Below are 17,536 nucleotides of genomic sequence, written 5' to 3' on the forward strand. Positions count from 1 at the left end.
AACTGGCGCTGCAGTTGCATCAGCTGATATCTCAACACACATATATATAGAGATGCGCTGCCAGACACTCAGGAGACAGGGAAAAAAAACACAATATACCAACATGTCACAGCGAAAGACACTCAGAAATTTTCCTGCTTGTTGAACTTTACCACTTTCAGGTACCCATGGACAACACTCATCTTCACGATTCATCCAGTAGCGGATATACTAATCAGTTATTATGTATACACTTAATAATGTGCGTGAAATACACGTCGCAAAATAGATAAACAAATATCAGCTGATCAATTGTTTTTATGAAATAACTAGATAGTAATGTAAACAAAAGTAGGACCATACATAAATATTTGTAATAAATAACAAAGGAAGCGATAGGACCAGGTAGATGCAATAAGTTTAAAAAAAAGTGAAGGCCAGTTAACAAGCTCAATTATAAATTGAAAAGATAAAAATAAAAAATAGGATTAGATAACTAGATAAAAGTATACATACAAAAGGAAACAGATGATTAGATAAAAGAGTAGATTAAAAAGAAAAAGGAAGACCAAGCCATGATACAGAGAATATCCAACATTTATATTTATTTCAGGAGCATCATCACCTCCAAAAAGATGCACATGTGTATTAGTTGCACGCAAAACAAAGCTTGCCAGCGTTTGCATGATTACATCCTACATGGTATTACCATAAGTATGGTTATAAATGAATAATTTATACTGATAAACCAGCGTTAGATTATCGGTATAAAAGCAGAGGAGGTCGATCATTGTGCCTTGTAAACAAATATAGATCGTCATATATCTGCTACACCCTAGTTATGTCCAAAGCAGAGGAGGACTAATTATATATCCTTTTTGGAAAAAAAAAAGGACTAATTATGTGGCGCGACAACCTGTACTTTTCACACATCTAGCAACAAAATAATAATGTATGTTACACCATGTGGCACCCAACTTAATTAATCATATGCATAATGAGCATTAATGTCTGTTTACATGTAGTAATACGGGCTCCATGAAGTCATGAGGTGTCGCCAGCTACCGTTCTTGATTTGATCATATTAATTGTCTTAGTCTGCAAATGGCTACGTTTTTTAAAGAGGGCCAGTTAAGCCGAAACTTTGTCGTATGTCTTAACCATTCGATGAAAGAGCAAGACTTGGTAACAACCAATTATGCAAATTGTACTTTTTAAATGTCCAATTTGTCACAAGAGACCTAGCGTTGTTCAAAATTGTACTCTGAACAATAAAACCACTCACACTACTTCCAAAAATCTTGAAAATAACAACTAGCATGTTAGTTGCCTGCAAAAGCGAAGATTGCCAGCATGTGCTCAATGATAACATACATGATAGCCAGCGAGACCAAGCCATGGTTAGTGAAAATGTCTTACTTTGGGAAAGGCACTCGACTACTGATTGTACTCCTACATATATAGCATAGTTAGTGAAAATTGGTCCTGACCTACTCAACAATACTTTGTAAACCATATGGTGGTGGTTACACAAACTTTATATTCCAAGCCATGGTGCGCTTTAGTATTATTGATTCCAAGCCATGGTCCTGACCTACTATTAACTTGTAGCTCAGACAGACTAAAATGTACTATATGTTACACCATATGGCACCGAACTTAGTCGTCACACATTTGGTTTGTATGTAGCAACACGTGCGTCAGTCCAAGCCATGGTGCGCTTTAGTATTATTGATTGTCTTAGTCAGCAATTATGATGTGCTTTGTGCCTCAACTGTTATTGACTTTACACTCGTCTTACTCTGCAATTTTTTGTAGGATCAAGTGGATAGGCCCAGATTTGTTTCGACCGATGGATTGATGCAAGGGCAAGTTTATATATAAGTACATGTTATGTATATTTTTAAGCCCAGCAACGACCCCTAGCTGGAGTAGGTTTTGTCCTTTTGTTTTTTTACCCTTGCAATTATTTGTACTTTTTAAAATCTCTGAGAAATTGCGGGGTAATTCACCTACTAATCTCTCTTTAAAAACAGAGTGGGTTATTGGAGGTCCTGTTCCAGTAGTCCTCGTTTACCCAGATGTGTCTTTCTAAACCATGTTCAAATATTCTTCTTCCTAACGACAGCATCCCTCTTTCCTAGAACATTCTTGAAAGCGCAGGTTTACTCCCAGAGGTAGGATGAATGGGAGATTTTTAGAAATTCGTTAAACTATGTCGAATTTGACGAAGAGGTGGGGTGTACTACGTCTAATCCAACATGATACTAGAATTTGGATCACAATTTAACATTCAGTGTGAAGGAATTTGAGAGTTGGTCTACTGATACTAGTTTGTCACTGCTATTTGATATACGTGGTAGTGTTGAGTGTGAGACAAACTCTGTTACATCACATACATAATAGTCCTCACAAATTTGCACTTTAGGGTCAGCGCCTCCACCGGCGCCGGCGCGGTCTTAGATGCCCGTCGATGGCCACCAGCCTCATACGAACTAGAGGACCTGCAAATCAGGTACTCTGCTACAACTTAGACAATGAGATTCCTTCACTGCCTAGCAATTGAGACAGCCTGGTCTGGCGTTTGCACCTGAGCTGTTCGACGAAATGCCTTGTACGATGCTGATGTCCAAATACCCTGTCACAACTCACTAGTGATGGCAATGCCAAGGGAACTTCAAGTATCCCCAGGCCCAGCTACTGAAGTGATGAGCTCCAGAAATAATTTATTTTCGAGTCTGCTCACGTCAACGAGATAGACGACAAAGGTACTGTGGAGTATTTCATATATGTGACTTGCGCTGTATCCTCAGGCTCAGACGTCCTAGCAGTAGCACCAGCAAAATGACGTCCCATCTTAATTATGATTTCAATTGTACAATTAGAATCTTTTTGAACACAAATATATACTGACCTACAGACAATGAGCAGAGATATCTAATCTTTCAACCGATTTCAGTTGCACTCCGACGTCTTCTCTTCGAACTGCTAATGCCTTTTAAATGTATTCCTACGCACAGAAGGTGTTGTGTTGGGTTTTTTTCCCCTAGAATACAGAATGAAAGACTGTTCAATACAAAATTATACAACTCTGAATTTGACTTTTTGATCCATAGTACATGATGCCGCCTGTGAGAGTCATCGGGATCAGAACCGTGTGGATGAAGAGGCTCTGATTTTATTTTATTTTTGCACATGGAAGAGGCTCTGGATTGTTGCCTTAGACTCCTCATCACCAAGTACGACATGCGGCAGTTGTCTATGAGGTCAGCCAGTCCAATGAGTACGGCTTTCATGCCGGGGACCAGAGTACAATTCTTAGCCGTTGTATCCAGATCCAACATAATTTTCATTGCCCTGCCCTGAAGGTGGAAGTAGTATCTGGAACAAGGCGCCCAGCCATATGGCCACAAGCAACAACTCTGCCACCAGAAATGTATTCATGAACATATTCAGCACCACGCGCATGATGCCATTGACCACAGCATATAGAGTAAGTATGTTGGTATACATACTGTTGCAGTAGTCGACATCAGCCAATAACAAATGTTTTATTTATAAGTCTGTACTATAACAACAATGCAATTGTGTTTTCACCTTTGGTCTATGCTTTCCTGACTTCGCCCAATGAAAATTTGTAAAAAGTATTTGGCCACGGAATCATTCTAACTATTTTTACAAGGCCGACCGTCCTAACTAATTCTACAACTTCCGCGACACAAACCAACATCCAATATGATAGTTCCACGAAGCAGCCGATGTAGATGAGGTAGCCAATGAGGCCAAGAAATGTGGTTTCCATGTCGGCGTCATTGGAAGGCTCCTCGAATGGTGTGCGCCACATCACAGTCAACAACAGAAGGGTGAGGCCGACAATTATGCTGAGCATCAACCCAGTGTGGAAGTGTCGCGTTGGCCGCCAAAGGCGTAATTTGTAGATGGCCCCAGTGGCTACAATGAGCAGCAAATACAACATAGCCACCATGCACACCATATGGACGACATAGCCAGGAAATGTGGCTTTCATGTTCGACACACTGAAAAGCATGGTGGAGAGAAATTCCGAAATAAAAGTAGGCTCCGGAATCAGAGTCAAGCCGTGCATATCATTCACAACTAAGGTGATCCCGGCAATGATCCTGGGTGCCCAGTTCCTGTACTTCAACATCCACGGCAGCAGAATAGGTAGAACAGGGACCATGATGGCATTGAATAAAAGTAGTTCCAAAATTCAAGTGAAATAATTGAAGCTGTCCAGAGAATAGATCATGAAACATAGGTAGTAAATCCCCCTTAATAATGTGCCAGCACTTTTTATAGAACTCAGCCGGGAACCCATCCGGACCGGGAGCCTTATTGTTTTTCATTTGTGCAATAGCATCAAACACCTCCTTTTCTGAGAACGGGGCAACCAGGATATCATTATCAGCAGCAGTCAATTGAGGCACGTCCTCAACCCTGGACTCATCGAGGGACACACAATTGGCCTCCGGCGATCCAAATAGCTGTCTATAGTATTCGGTAATATAGGTTTTGAGATTATCCTGCCCTAAAATAGTACCCTCATCCTACTCTAGCTGAAAGATCCGCTTCTTTCTGTGCTTACCATTAGCAATGAGGTGAAAAAATTGAGTATTCGCGTCCCCTTGGACAACTTTGTGGACCTTGGCACGCAAAGCCCACTTCAATTCTTCTTCGCGGAGAAGTTCTTTCAGCCTCTTCTCCGCCTCATTTTTAACTTGGAGCTCGGCGGGCAGCAACATCGCGGACTCGGCTTTTACGTCCAAGGCCTGTACAAGAGAGAGGAGCCTATCCTTCTCAATCTTATACACCCCACTGAGATGCTTAGCCCAACCCCGTAAGAAACTTCTGAAATGCCTAATTTTATTCTGCCAGCGCTCGACCGCCGTCCTTCCTCCAACACCCTTGGCCCACTCCCTGGCTATGATGTCTAAGAATCCCTCGCGTTCGAACCAGGCCATCTCAAAAGAGAAGGTGTTTTTGTTTCCTATATGGTTCGGCTCCCCTGAGTCCACGAACAAAGGTGTGTGATCGGAGATTCCCCGCGTGAGAGCTTGCACCGTAACAAGAGGGAACTTCTGTTCCCACTCCACGCTGGCGAGAACCCGATCAAGCTTTTCATATGTCGGGTTTGGCATAGCATTAGCCCAGGTAAACTGTCTACCAGTAAGCTCTATCTCCCTTAGATCTAAGCTTTCAATAATAGTATTGAACATAAACGACCACCTGTCGTCGAAGTTATCATTATTTTTCCCCTCTCTCCTTCTAATGATATTGAAATCACCCCCGACCAAAATCGGAAGCTGTTCGGACCCACATATCCGAACAAGATCCGCCAGAAACTCTGGTTTAAGCTCGGGTTGGGCGGCACCATAGACCGCTACCAAAGCCCAGTTGAACCCATCAACTTTAGACCTAACTCGAAACTTTACCGCGAAGTCACCCATTACTACACTCCGGACTTCAAGGGAATCACATCTCACACCCAGTAAGATACCTCCCGATCTACCTCGTGGCGGGAGGCAATGCCAATCGAAATCAAGACCACCCACAAGAGAGGAAAGAAACTGCGGCGCAAAATTATCTCGACCGGTTTCCGATAGAGCAATGAAATCTAACCGATGTTCCAGAGAAGCTTCAGCAAGAAACCTTCTTTTAGCCAAGTCCTTCAGACCTCTGCTATTCCAAAAGATTCTTTTCATAGTTCATCATGGAATTTTTTAGCAGTCCGAATCCTAGCACTCCTACGAACTGCAGAATCGGGATAAATCTTTCGCTTCCACTTACACCTTGGCTTAGTGGGCTCCGTCACCCGGTCCTCATAACCGGACTGAACGGAACCGACATCTACATCATCTAAGGGCGCATCATCGCCCTCTGACTCCTGATTAGAAGGTGCTAGGTCCGCACATAGATTATTTAGCACTCTAACCCCTAACGCATCAATTTCCTCATCTGCAATTGGGACATGTTGTACTTCACCCGTTCTTGAAATTAGCACATTTTTAACATCAAGTGGCTAGCCGGCTTCTTGTAATATAGCTTTTGTTTTTCATTCTCTTGTAATTATTTGTACTTTTGAAAGTCTTAATAAACTGTGGTAGGTAGTTCACCTACTGTTGCCCCTTAAAAACAGAGTGGGGTTGTTAGTGACTAGTCTCGTCATTGTCTTTGCAAATGCTATTACAGTATTCTTCTCCGCAGCGACAACATGCCCTCCCTGGAAAATCCACTCCAGTGCCTACAAAAAGCCGGTGGGTTCTAAAGTGACATGAATCGGGGCAGCTGGCGTCGGGCGGAAACGCACGCGGGCGAGGACGGAGGGGGTTTGGGTGGGCCAGGACGGTCAGAGACGGGATTGGTTATTGTCCGGACGCCCGCAAAGCCTCTCATGTTTGTCTCCGGTTTGCGGGAGGAAGTACGTCTGGACCATGCCGCGGATTGATACAAGTCTGCATTGGATGACTTCCGCGGTCCGGACGTATGTGGTCGGTTTGAGGGTCGGCGTTGAAGATGCCCTAAGGAGCAAGAAACGGAGAGTGGGTTGTTGTAAAAGGCTGGCTGGCTTGCTTCTTGTAGTACTATATAGTTTAAGTTTGTTTTCTATTGTAATTATTTGTATTATTTGGAAGAAATATAACCACCAGCACTGAGCCAAAAAACAGAAACCATACTATACCACATCCTCAGAAAAATAAATATACTCAGACGAACATGAACCTACCATCCACCCAGCAGTTCGCTCTCTAAAAAAACAAATTTAATATACAAGTGTAAATAAGAAAAGGAAGGAGCTTGGATAAATAAATGGATGCAAACAAACATCAACTTGGGGTAATTGTGTGTGGCTGGCAGAAGCAATATTGTGACAACACCTATGCCCGTGAGCAGCAGAAACGACATTGCCACCAGAAAGGGCAGCGCCAGAAGTTCAAGTGGTAGTGTGGCCATCATGCTAATAAGGTTACCAGCAAGGCCAAGAAATGTGGCCATTGTGTCGGGGACACTATATTGCTTCATGCACATGTCCATCACCATCAAGTCGAGGCCAATGGTTATGATGAATGACCAATTGGGACACTCGTTCTGTGAGTGCGACACCAGTGCCGTCTTGGAGACGAAGAGGCCCATGATAAGCACCAGAAGTGACGCCCCCATCATGCACACCATATAGATAAGGTGGCCAAGAAGTGTGGCCACATGTCGGAGACACTGGAAGGCAAGGTGGAGGTGAATCCCAAGATCAGAGCAAGCCACATCACATCCTTCAGCACGAAGAGGAGGACAATGGTGACCGAGGCCGCCAACCATCTGTATTTCTCCTTGACTCTCAAGAAGGTTGATATGGCAGCTGTGAGCACCAAACACCACAGCCTCATCATGACCACAATATAGACTAGGTATCCAGTGAGACCATGAAGTGTGACCATCATGCTGAAGAAGTGGGTATAATCCGGGATAGGCACTCGTATACTCCCGTAGTATATAACAAACGTGGTACTCCTATGTGTGTGTGTGTGTACATGGGACCTTTCACCTTTGTGGAGACCTAGTCAAACAATCATATAGTGGCCAACATTTACTTGGTAATAACCCAACCCGTCATCCATCACAACATGGATAGACAAATACTTTGTGTTTTCTAATAGATGTCATGTTTTTTATTCAATACATGATGATTTGTAGAACTTGGGGCGATTCCTCTCCTATGATTTTTGGAATCCTGAGTCCGAATACCGCTCCATGGTTAATGAGAGTGCACTGCATATGCTCTCTGAGACGGCGTGCCCTACTTTTTTGGTTAATTAACCATCCTACCTAGGATAGAGTAATGTATGCTAGTAAGTACACCATATTGCACATAATTAACTTGGTAATGCCTGCATCAGTCCAGTCATGGTATATACCAGCTAATTAAGCTAAGCGGAGAATTGAAGTATGTCTCAAGTTCTCAACCGACATTCATGGTGACAAATCATATATTTTTCAAGGAGCAAAATCAGTGAGGACGGCTAGGGTTGTTGGAAATGGTATACGTCTAGTTACACACAACCCAAAAGTTAGCAAATCCACCGCAACATCATCAGCATACAATGGCAACCAACACATTGGCTCTGTCCCGCACCCTGATTTTTTAGTGCTGAATCTTCTTTCTTTTTAGAAAATTGAGTCCTGACGAGTGAATTGCAAAAACATCGACACTTCAGGATAGGTTTGCAGGAACCACACATTTACGGAATTGTGCCAAAAAGCACTAATTTTTTCATAATTTTTTGCAAAACACACTAGTCGCCGGCTTAGGCCGTTTTGAGCATGATTATGATAGGTGGGTCCCGCCAGAAGGGGTGACGTGGCACAACATAACGGTTCGCAAATAGACAGAATAACAGGGACTGATTTGAAAAAGAGCCTGAGAGGATAAGGTCATCTCCTCAGCCGTGCGCACGAGCTCCCGGCCGGTGAACTCGGCATGGACGACGGCTCCGTGACGCCCCGCCTCCTTCTCCTTCTCCTCCTCTATTTCCCCGCCCCCTCCTTCCTCCCACTCCCCGGCCTCGGCCTCCCCTTGTTGCTCACCTGCATCGGCTCCGGCGAGGAGAAGAGGACGCGCGATGACGGCCCGTGTAGGCGTGAAGAGGAGGCGCGACAACGGCGGCCATGGATGAGCTCCGGCCGGAGCTGCGCATCAACGAGGCAAATCCACTGACAGTGGGCATGGAGGTGCGGTCCATGTCCCTCGACTGCGAGCTCCGCTGCCGGCGGTGCCCTCCCCTATCTCTCGCATCTCTCTCTGAGGTCGTTGCCTTCCCCAATCTCTCCCATCTCTCTCTGATGCGTGCCTGATGCTCAAGCCAACGACACCGGAGCTCAATCATGGTTGCTCGATGCCCAAGCTGGATCAGCCGGAGCTCGTCCATGGCCACTGATGCTCAAGCCGCCGCTGGAGCTCCATTGCCTCGCCGTCCTAACCGACACCACCGCTGGATCCACGCCCTCTTGCCCGTCCCAGACCACACCGGACATCCCCTGTGCCCCGCCGCCGGCGTCCACCACCGGGGCGGTGGGATGTAATTGGGAATGGCCTCCGGCATCCACCACCGGACTGGAGGACCCGATTGCTTTTTTTTTCAGGGGTCCTTTTGCAAAATAAAACTGTAGCGGGATGCAATTGACTATTTTTTTGCCACGTCACCCCTTCTGACGGGACCCACCTGTCATAACCGTGCTCAAAACGGCCTAAGCTGGCGACTAGTGTTTTTTGCAAAAAATTATGAAAACAATTAGTGCTTTTTGGCACAATTCCGTAAATGTGTGGTTCCTACAAACCTTACCTGATGTGTCGATGTTTTTTGCAATTCACTCAGTCCTGACTGCTGGTAATAGATCAGAATAGAACAGTGTGGACAGAACCCTGGTAAAAGTTTTTGGGATAAAAGGGGTTAAGTTATATTGGTTAACCATCATAGCGTAGTGTGATGGAATTCTATGTTGGTCTACTCTCGTCTCGCCTATCACTAACGTATGTACTAGTTGCTTCTGCAACTTGATGTTCTATCTATAACGGTATATATGGATCCCCAGTCTGCTGACGATACAAAGTTGGTTAACCATTCATTCAACCACCCAAAAGGAAATAATTCTTTTCTAAAAGGAAAAAAGGAATAGCAACGCGGCATCTCGTGATGTTCTATCTTGATGGATTTGTGCAAATTGGTTTAGAAATTTGTGTGCCAAGGCGTGACTTGTGATGGTGCCAACAAGCATAGGTAGAGCAGATGGTTGTGGCATTCTAGTATTTTTGAGCGATTTCTTCGCAAGATGCGGCGTTGCCATTCCTTTTTTCCTTTTAAGAAAAGGATGATTTTCTTTTGGGTGGTTGAATGAATGTAGAGAGAGAATTAACAGCTAGCCAGTGAGCACATATCAAGGAGTTGTAAAAAAACTGTTGATACTGTAGAGTCTCTGCACCCTCCACCGGCCCCGCCGCTTTCTTTGCCGAGGGAGCTCCTTCCTGAGACCTGCAAATCAGGTTCCTCACTACAACTTGGACCATGGTCTTCTTTCACTGCCCTGCCGCTGAGACCTTCTGTTCCGGCCTTTGCACCTGAGCTGTTCGATGAAATGCCAAGGACGATGATGACGTGCGAACACCATGTCACTTGTCACGAGTGTTGGCTGCCCATGCCCATGTCCAAACCAGTCGTTGTTGTCTCTGCTACTGCAAAAAATAAAAAAAATAGTCAACAAAGTAACTCACCACACCACACAGATGCACCATATAAGTACAACATATGGATGTCGACATGTGTGATGTAAGGTCTTTTCCATTCAAACGTATATAAGTACAACGTCTAACAGCGCTGAAGTATTATTTTCCCTCGAGCATTTTCATGTTCCATCGTTGGATGCTATATCGTTCCAATTTCTCCCATCATTTTGGTCAGACTATAAGCGCTCTTATACATGTACAACATATATTAGTACCGTGCTAATCTTGGATCCAGATCGTAAAACGATGCTTAGCCATGTGCCTATGGATGTCGACATCTCCTCGAATGCCACAAGCTTCTCTCTCTAGTTTATTAGCGTAGTAAGCAGGATTAACGTCTCTCATTTGGCTCCTAAACTATGCTTAGAGTGAGTGGTACTTTTCGATAAAGGGCTCCAAGTGGGTGGTACTTGGTAACTGTGAAAACAATAGACCTGCCGCAGCATGTGATACGTAATTAATTAACTGGTGATCCGTTGTCCTTGTGTCGACATCATTGAGTGATTCCATGCGTGTTTTTCTTAACCCCACACAGCAAGCTCATCCATCGTTGAGTGAACAATTTCTGCATGATTAGAATAAATGTCTTCAGCAGCTAATTAAATGGGGATGGAATGTTACCAAATATCCATATATTTGCCTCCGGCAAAATACCTATAATGTTTTGAGGACCACGTCCATGACCATGTTCACTGGGGTTGCCTCCGGCTCCATCGCATCACCGAGCTCCTCCCTCATAAACTCCTCTTGCAACTCGCTACCGAACAACATGAGGAGGTCACTGTGTGGAGCAAGGCTAGGTTGTTGTCCAAGTGGTCGCCGGCTTCTACATCGTAAAACACCTCCTATGTCAGTGAGTGTATGTTTTTTTTCCGTTGTTCTTTGGCAACTCACATGCATTTAATTAGGTGGTTCAACTTAATGGTGGTGTACTACATCTTGGTCTACAGCATATCTTGTTAACTTTTTAAACAAAGTAAAAAAACGAAACATGAGAAAATATAGTAGAGAACATGAAAATGAAAAGGAAAGCTACCTGATTCATAAACTATTCCCTTGGGAGTCGCTTCTTTGAATATAAGTCTCCCATCTTCTGTCTCCTCCCTATGACAGAATCTCCTCTAGATCTCATCTCGCATCTATGGAAATGGAAGTCTCATATCCGGTCTTCTCCCTTTGAAAGCATGAGAAGTGATCCATCGTTCTAGTGTGGAAGAAATCATCTCAAGCTCTCGCACTTGACTTACAGGTAATTACAAATGTTTCGTTCAAACGAGCTTCTCTAGTTTTTCTTTCCACAGGATCTTCTCCAGAGTTTATTTGCTCTAGTTGCCTTTGCAAACACCTTAGGTATAGTTGCACTGTGTGTTTCTTCTACTGATCGAAAACTGCAAGCAGACGGAGGAGGTGTAAGATTTGACTACTTGTGTACAGATTGGGTGACTTTTTTTTGCGGGACGAGATTTGAGGACCTCCTAAACACATGAGAGCCTTGGTCTGATGGGTTTAAGTTCAAACCAGTGTACACCGATCTCTCACTCATCGGAGTGCTGCTTCCGCGCTCCGGCTGCCCCGCTAAGATAACTTAGGCTTCTCTCTCCGCCGTGCTTGTGCTGGCCGCCACCACGAGGAACGTGGTGCCATCTCCCACGCCGCCGGGTGAATCCTCTGTCCTGCCTGCTCGCGCCACCAATAGCGGCGGCCTCCACTGGCCACGGAAATGACACACTGGAGGGTAGTTTAGATCTGTATCTTTTTTATTTCAAACCTTTTTTTCCATGTGACAAAATCCATGTTCAAAGTTGCTTTGCTTCCTTCTAGGAGCTGATTCAGTGAGGATCTTGCAATGATCTAACATAGGGCAAACCGGAAAGCTAACACTGACTTTCACTCCTGTATTGCTAGCTTCATTTAGAGTCTTTCTTTGCGCCTTTTCTTTATTTTCCTCATGCACACAGATATAAATATCCAGTCGTCGAAACCTGGCATTATGTTGATTTGACACCTGAGTTTAGTCAAAATATGTGATGAACTAGGTTCAGATTTGTTCGGATCTAGTTGATTCAAACGTGTGCAAAAATATTGTGGCTGAAAGTTACACTTTCTCCATGTTGAAAACTGTGGTTTGGGGGTTGAGATCTTCAAAATCTGGATTGCAACCTTCTCATTTGGAAATCACAATTTTCCTTTTTTTTACAGAGAAAAAGGAATTGGAGAAGAAGCTGCCAGAGCTAGAGGTAGGAATCACATTGCATCACCAGGTTGATCATCAACCAAAACATCATATAGCTCTTTAGATCCGGCAAGGCGAGTAACATGGAGGTCGTGACTGGGGCTATGAGCACCCTCCTACCCATCCTCGGCAACCTTCTCAAGGAGGAGTACAACCTGCAGAAGAACACCAGGGGTGAGATCAAGTTCCTCAAAGCAGAGCTGGAGAGCATGGAGGCTGCCCTCATCAAGGTTTCAGAGGCACCGCTGGACCAGCCACCTGACAAACAGGTCAAGCTGTGGGCGAGGGATGTCAGGGATCTGTCCTATGAGATTGAAGATAACGTTGACAAATTTGCCTTGAATGTCAGCAGCATAAGAGGCCACACAGCTTCATGGGTTTCATTCATAGAAGCATCAACATACTTACAAAGGGCAAGGTCCGACACAATATAGGCATGGATATCAAAGACATCAAGAGGCGCATCAAGGAGGTCAGTGAGAGGCGTGATAGGTACAAGGTTGATAGCGTTGTGCCCAAGTCCACTAGCACAAGTACTGATACACTTCGCCAGTTAGCCTTGTTCAAAAAGGCGACAGAGCTTATTGGCACCGAAGAGAAGAGCCTTGACATAGTCAAGATGCTAATGGAGGGAGACGAGGTTTTCAAGAAACAGCCCAAGATGATCTCTATTGTTGGCTTTGGAGGCTTAGGGAAGACAACTCTTGCTAACGTGGTATATGAGAAGCTTCGTGGGGACTTTGATTGTAGAGCTTTTGTTTCTGTGTCTCTTAATCCTGACATGAAGAAGCTTTTCAAGAGTTTGCTCCATCAACTTGACAAGGGCAACTACAAGAACATCATGGACGAGTCAGCGTGGAGTGAAACACAACTCATTAGTGAGATAAGAGATTTCCTTCGAGACAAGAGGTATGTACATTGGTGCCCCTGCCATTGATATTTTATCTAGGAGTTCATGTTATTAGCTCTGGAGTTCATGTAGGCAAGTTTTCCTACAGTTTGATCTATCATTACAATTTTTTTCATCTTTTTCCTGTTATTTAGATTTGATGAGAGTGTTAAGAGAATACTCCTGTCCAAAAACAACATTTGTTATACCATTACTAGAATATATATATATATATATATATATATATATATATATATATATATATATATATATATATATAGGCTTGCTAAACTGTGCCTGCGCGCATGGTGTTCTATCCTACGCTCCGGCCACTTCAAGCCTACCAGCCAGTACGCGTTAAGTAGCCCTAGTTAACCAGGCGGAAGGGCGCGCACAATGTGGGGAAAATCGAACGTAACGTCTTACGACCGAAACTGCTCCACGTTGCTAACTTCCTTCGTGAAAAAAGAATAGTAGTAACAGGTTACCATGCGCTAATTAACAGAGCCATCCCTCGCATGCCTACATTTCACTTCATCGTGATTGTCCAAACATCGTAAAAAGGCCTAGCCCAACTGTTAATTCCTACCATCAGTAATCAGGCATATAGGATCTAGTAAAGATGTTACTATCAGTATTATGGCACTAGTAAATGGCCCTTATTAAGTTGTAACAGATTACCATCATGGTTACATTTTGTACCCACGTCCCCATGATTGTAGTAATACATTACTACATATATCAGCCTGGATCAAAGCATCTTTGACTTTTTTGTTCATTTTTTTTTTGCATTATTATCCACAATGAGCATCTAGTAATGTGTTACTGCACGTCTCAAGAAGGTTTTACTACGATTAGGGATGAAACCATAGATATCTCCCATCCCGGTAAAAAACTAGGTCCATTACCATCTATAGTTAATCTATTACTAGCAATGAATAGTTACCCAAATTCAGAACGTGGCGGAGCAACACATGGTAACAGAATTAAATGTGTTACTTTCTTTTGCACATACCGTTACCCTCAAACATTCTTGCTATGGAGACGCGACCCGCACGCCTGATTAGGAGCGGCCGGAGCGCAGGCTAAGCAACAATGCGCGCACGCTCACAATAGCGCAGCCGTATGTGCAAAGTAAAGTCTATTTAGTTCTTAAATTATTCTAGAAAGAAAAAAGGTCAAATAAGCTTTGAGGTTATATAAAGAAATATGCTCATTTTGCGTTTAAAACTCTGAAGTAAAATAATTAATTAACTTTGAAGCTAAAATTTCTAATATTGAAATTCTGTAGTAAAATAATTAATTAATTGCTATATCATGTACTTGCTTATATGTTCGTATCTTTCTTTATTCTTCTGGATCTTCTTTTGGTTTAGAGGCTTTTCTCTACAATAACTAGATGTAGTTTGAATATTGGTAACATTATTAACGTCAGCTCATAACACTAAGGATGTATTGACACTGCTAACCACACACCTCAAATGCTATTCTAATATAAAATTAGACTACACCTCCCTTGTATTAGGAACATCCACGACGGGAAATTGAATATCATAATACTATCACAAGTATATATCTAAACTAGTGCACGAATGTCATGAGGTGGCATTTAGACATCCAGGGGAGGTCCCGGCATGGTGCTCGATGGCTCCTCTAGCCCCTTATCTGTTATCTTTATTAAGTTTCAAATTATCTCAACTGTCTTTATTGGTCAACCATATCGGGTCTCTAATTTGGACAAACATATAATCCAAATTGTTCACTTGGAGGAGATGAACAGAACTACCAAGTCTGGTCGTTAAACAAAGATTAGATTTTAAATTAGGTTTCGATTTGCAGATTCCTACTCAAGAACCATCCATTAATCCTGCAAATTAGGATCAGGTTATTTATGGTATGTCACAACCATACTTGATGAGTCATGTCCTGATTATTCATTGCTGCAATATTTCACTTAGGTATAGCTGAAGAGTGCTCAAAGCACATACCCTAGTTTTTACTAATATATGGCCTTTTGGTATTCCCTCACAGGTACTTCATTCTCATTGATGACATATGGGATAAATCTGTGTGGAATAATATTAGATGTGCTCTGATTGAGAATGAATGTGGTAGTAGAGTAATCGCAACAACTCGCATTCTAGATGTTGCCAAAGAAGTTGGTGGTGTTTATGAGCTTAAACCTCTTTCTACTAGTGACTCAAGAAAGTTATTCTACCAAAGAATATTTGGAACTGAGGACAAGTGCCCTCATATTCAGTTGGCTGAAGTAAGTGAGAACATTTTGCAAAAATGTGGTGGAGTACCATTGGCTATCCTTACACTGGCTAGTATGTTGGCTAGTAAAAAGGAACATGAAAATACATATACGTATTGGTCCAAGGTGTACCAATCTATGGGTTCTGGGCTTGGAAATAATCCCGACCTGATGGACATGAGGAGGATACTATATCTCAGTTACTATGACCTGCCTCCAAATCTGAAGACTTGTTTACTGTATCTCAGTTTGTATCCAGAGGATTATCATATTAAAACCAAAGAGTTGATATGGAAATGGATAGGTGAAGGATTCATTCATGAAGAGCAGGGGCAGAGCTTGTATGCAGTAGGCGAGGATTACATTGCTGAGCTCATTAACAAAAGCTTGGTCCAACCAATGGATATCAATATTGCTAATAAGGCGAGCTCTGTCCGTGTACACGACATGGTGCTTGACCTTATCACTTCCTTGTCAAATGAGGAGAACTTTCTCGCAACATTGGGTGGTCAGCAGACCAGGTCGCTAGCAAGTAAGATCCGTCGACTGTCTCTCCAAACCTGCAATGAAGAGGATGTCCAGCCAATGCCAACCATGAGCAGCTTGTCCCATGTGAGATCACTTACTGTGTTCAGTAAAGACCTCAATTTGTTGTCCGCACTTTCAGGTTTTCTTGTCATACGTGCATTGGATTTAAGTGGTTGTAGGGAAGTGGGTAATCATCATTTGAAGGATATTTGCAAGTTATTTCACCTGAGGTATCTGAGTTTAAAATGGACACCTATCACTGAGATCCCGTAAGAGATCGGCAACCTACAGCTTCTGCAAGTGCTAGACATAAGGTGCTACGGATTGGAAAAATTGCCATCAACCCTTGTTCAGCTAAGACAACTGGTGTTTATTGACATGGGTACAAGGCAAGTCTCTCCATTGCTTCTAAAATCAATGTCCACCTTGCCCTCCCTCTCTTCCCTTGCAATTGGATTAAGAGAACTGAGAAAGGAAGACCTCCAAATACTTGGGAGCATGCCGTCTCTGCGTGACCTCTCTCTTTTTGTAATGTATTGGGGAAAAGTCACAGATAAAAGGCTAGTCATTGACAATGGTTGTCCCTTCCGGTCTCTGAAAAGGTTCAGTATAAATATTATAGAAGCACTAGTTTTATGTTTGCACAAGGAACCTTGCAAAAGCTCCAAATCCTGGAGTTAGAATTTTATATTTGGAAAAAAGACCAATTTGGTGATTACCAGTTTGGGCTGGAGAACCTCTCTTCGCTTGAGCATGTCTATGCGGTTGTTCGTGGTTATGTTAGTGAGGGTGAGCTGATCGGTGCACTTGAGAAAATGCTTGATATTAATCCCAACAAGCCCACACTGACACCGAAGGTAACTCCACGCTGATTCACCTTTGTTCACAGTAACTTAACTATTGTTACTTGTCTGCTCTTTACTACTTGTATATTGATTCTTTCTCCATTCTGGTATTTGGCGCTTCAAGTACTAGTTCAGTCCATGCAGCTTCATAGGCTAGTGAATTAATGCGGCCGCACAGCCAACGGGTGAGCTGTGAGGTGCGGTGTGCCTTGTGCCGCTGGGTGCGGAACCGTGCGTGCTGTGTGTGTGTGCGCGTGCGCGATCCAAAACATTGTCCAGTAGCCTCGATTCGTCTCTAGGTGCTCTAGGGTGGAAAAGAATCGACCGGGGAGGCTCTATATCGCCTACACAGTGACCCCCTTCTCTGCCTCCGGCTAGTCACTCACCGCCGCCATGTGATCTCCTGCTCTGGCACATCCCGGCTTCCTCCATCAACCTCCTAGGCTTTCCACAGCTGTAACGAAGCTTCTGCTGCTGTACCTTTGAAGCTCCGTGACCCCGAGCACACACCGCC

The 17,536-nt window shown here is 43.5% G+C and overlaps 1 pseudogene; it reads left to right on the top strand.

The window, feature by feature from the left end:
- The first annotated feature begins 11,408 nt into the window (after window positions 1-11,408).
- LOC119357465 lies at window positions 11,409-17,049 on the top strand (annotated as a pseudogene).
- Window positions 17,050-17,536: the final 487 nt, after the last annotated feature.

This window comes from Triticum dicoccoides, chromosome 1A (assembly GCF_002162155.2).
Source record: "Triticum dicoccoides isolate Atlit2015 ecotype Zavitan chromosome 1A, WEW_v2.0, whole genome shotgun sequence".
NCBI lineage: Eukaryota > Viridiplantae > Streptophyta > Magnoliopsida > Poales > Poaceae > Triticum > Triticum dicoccoides.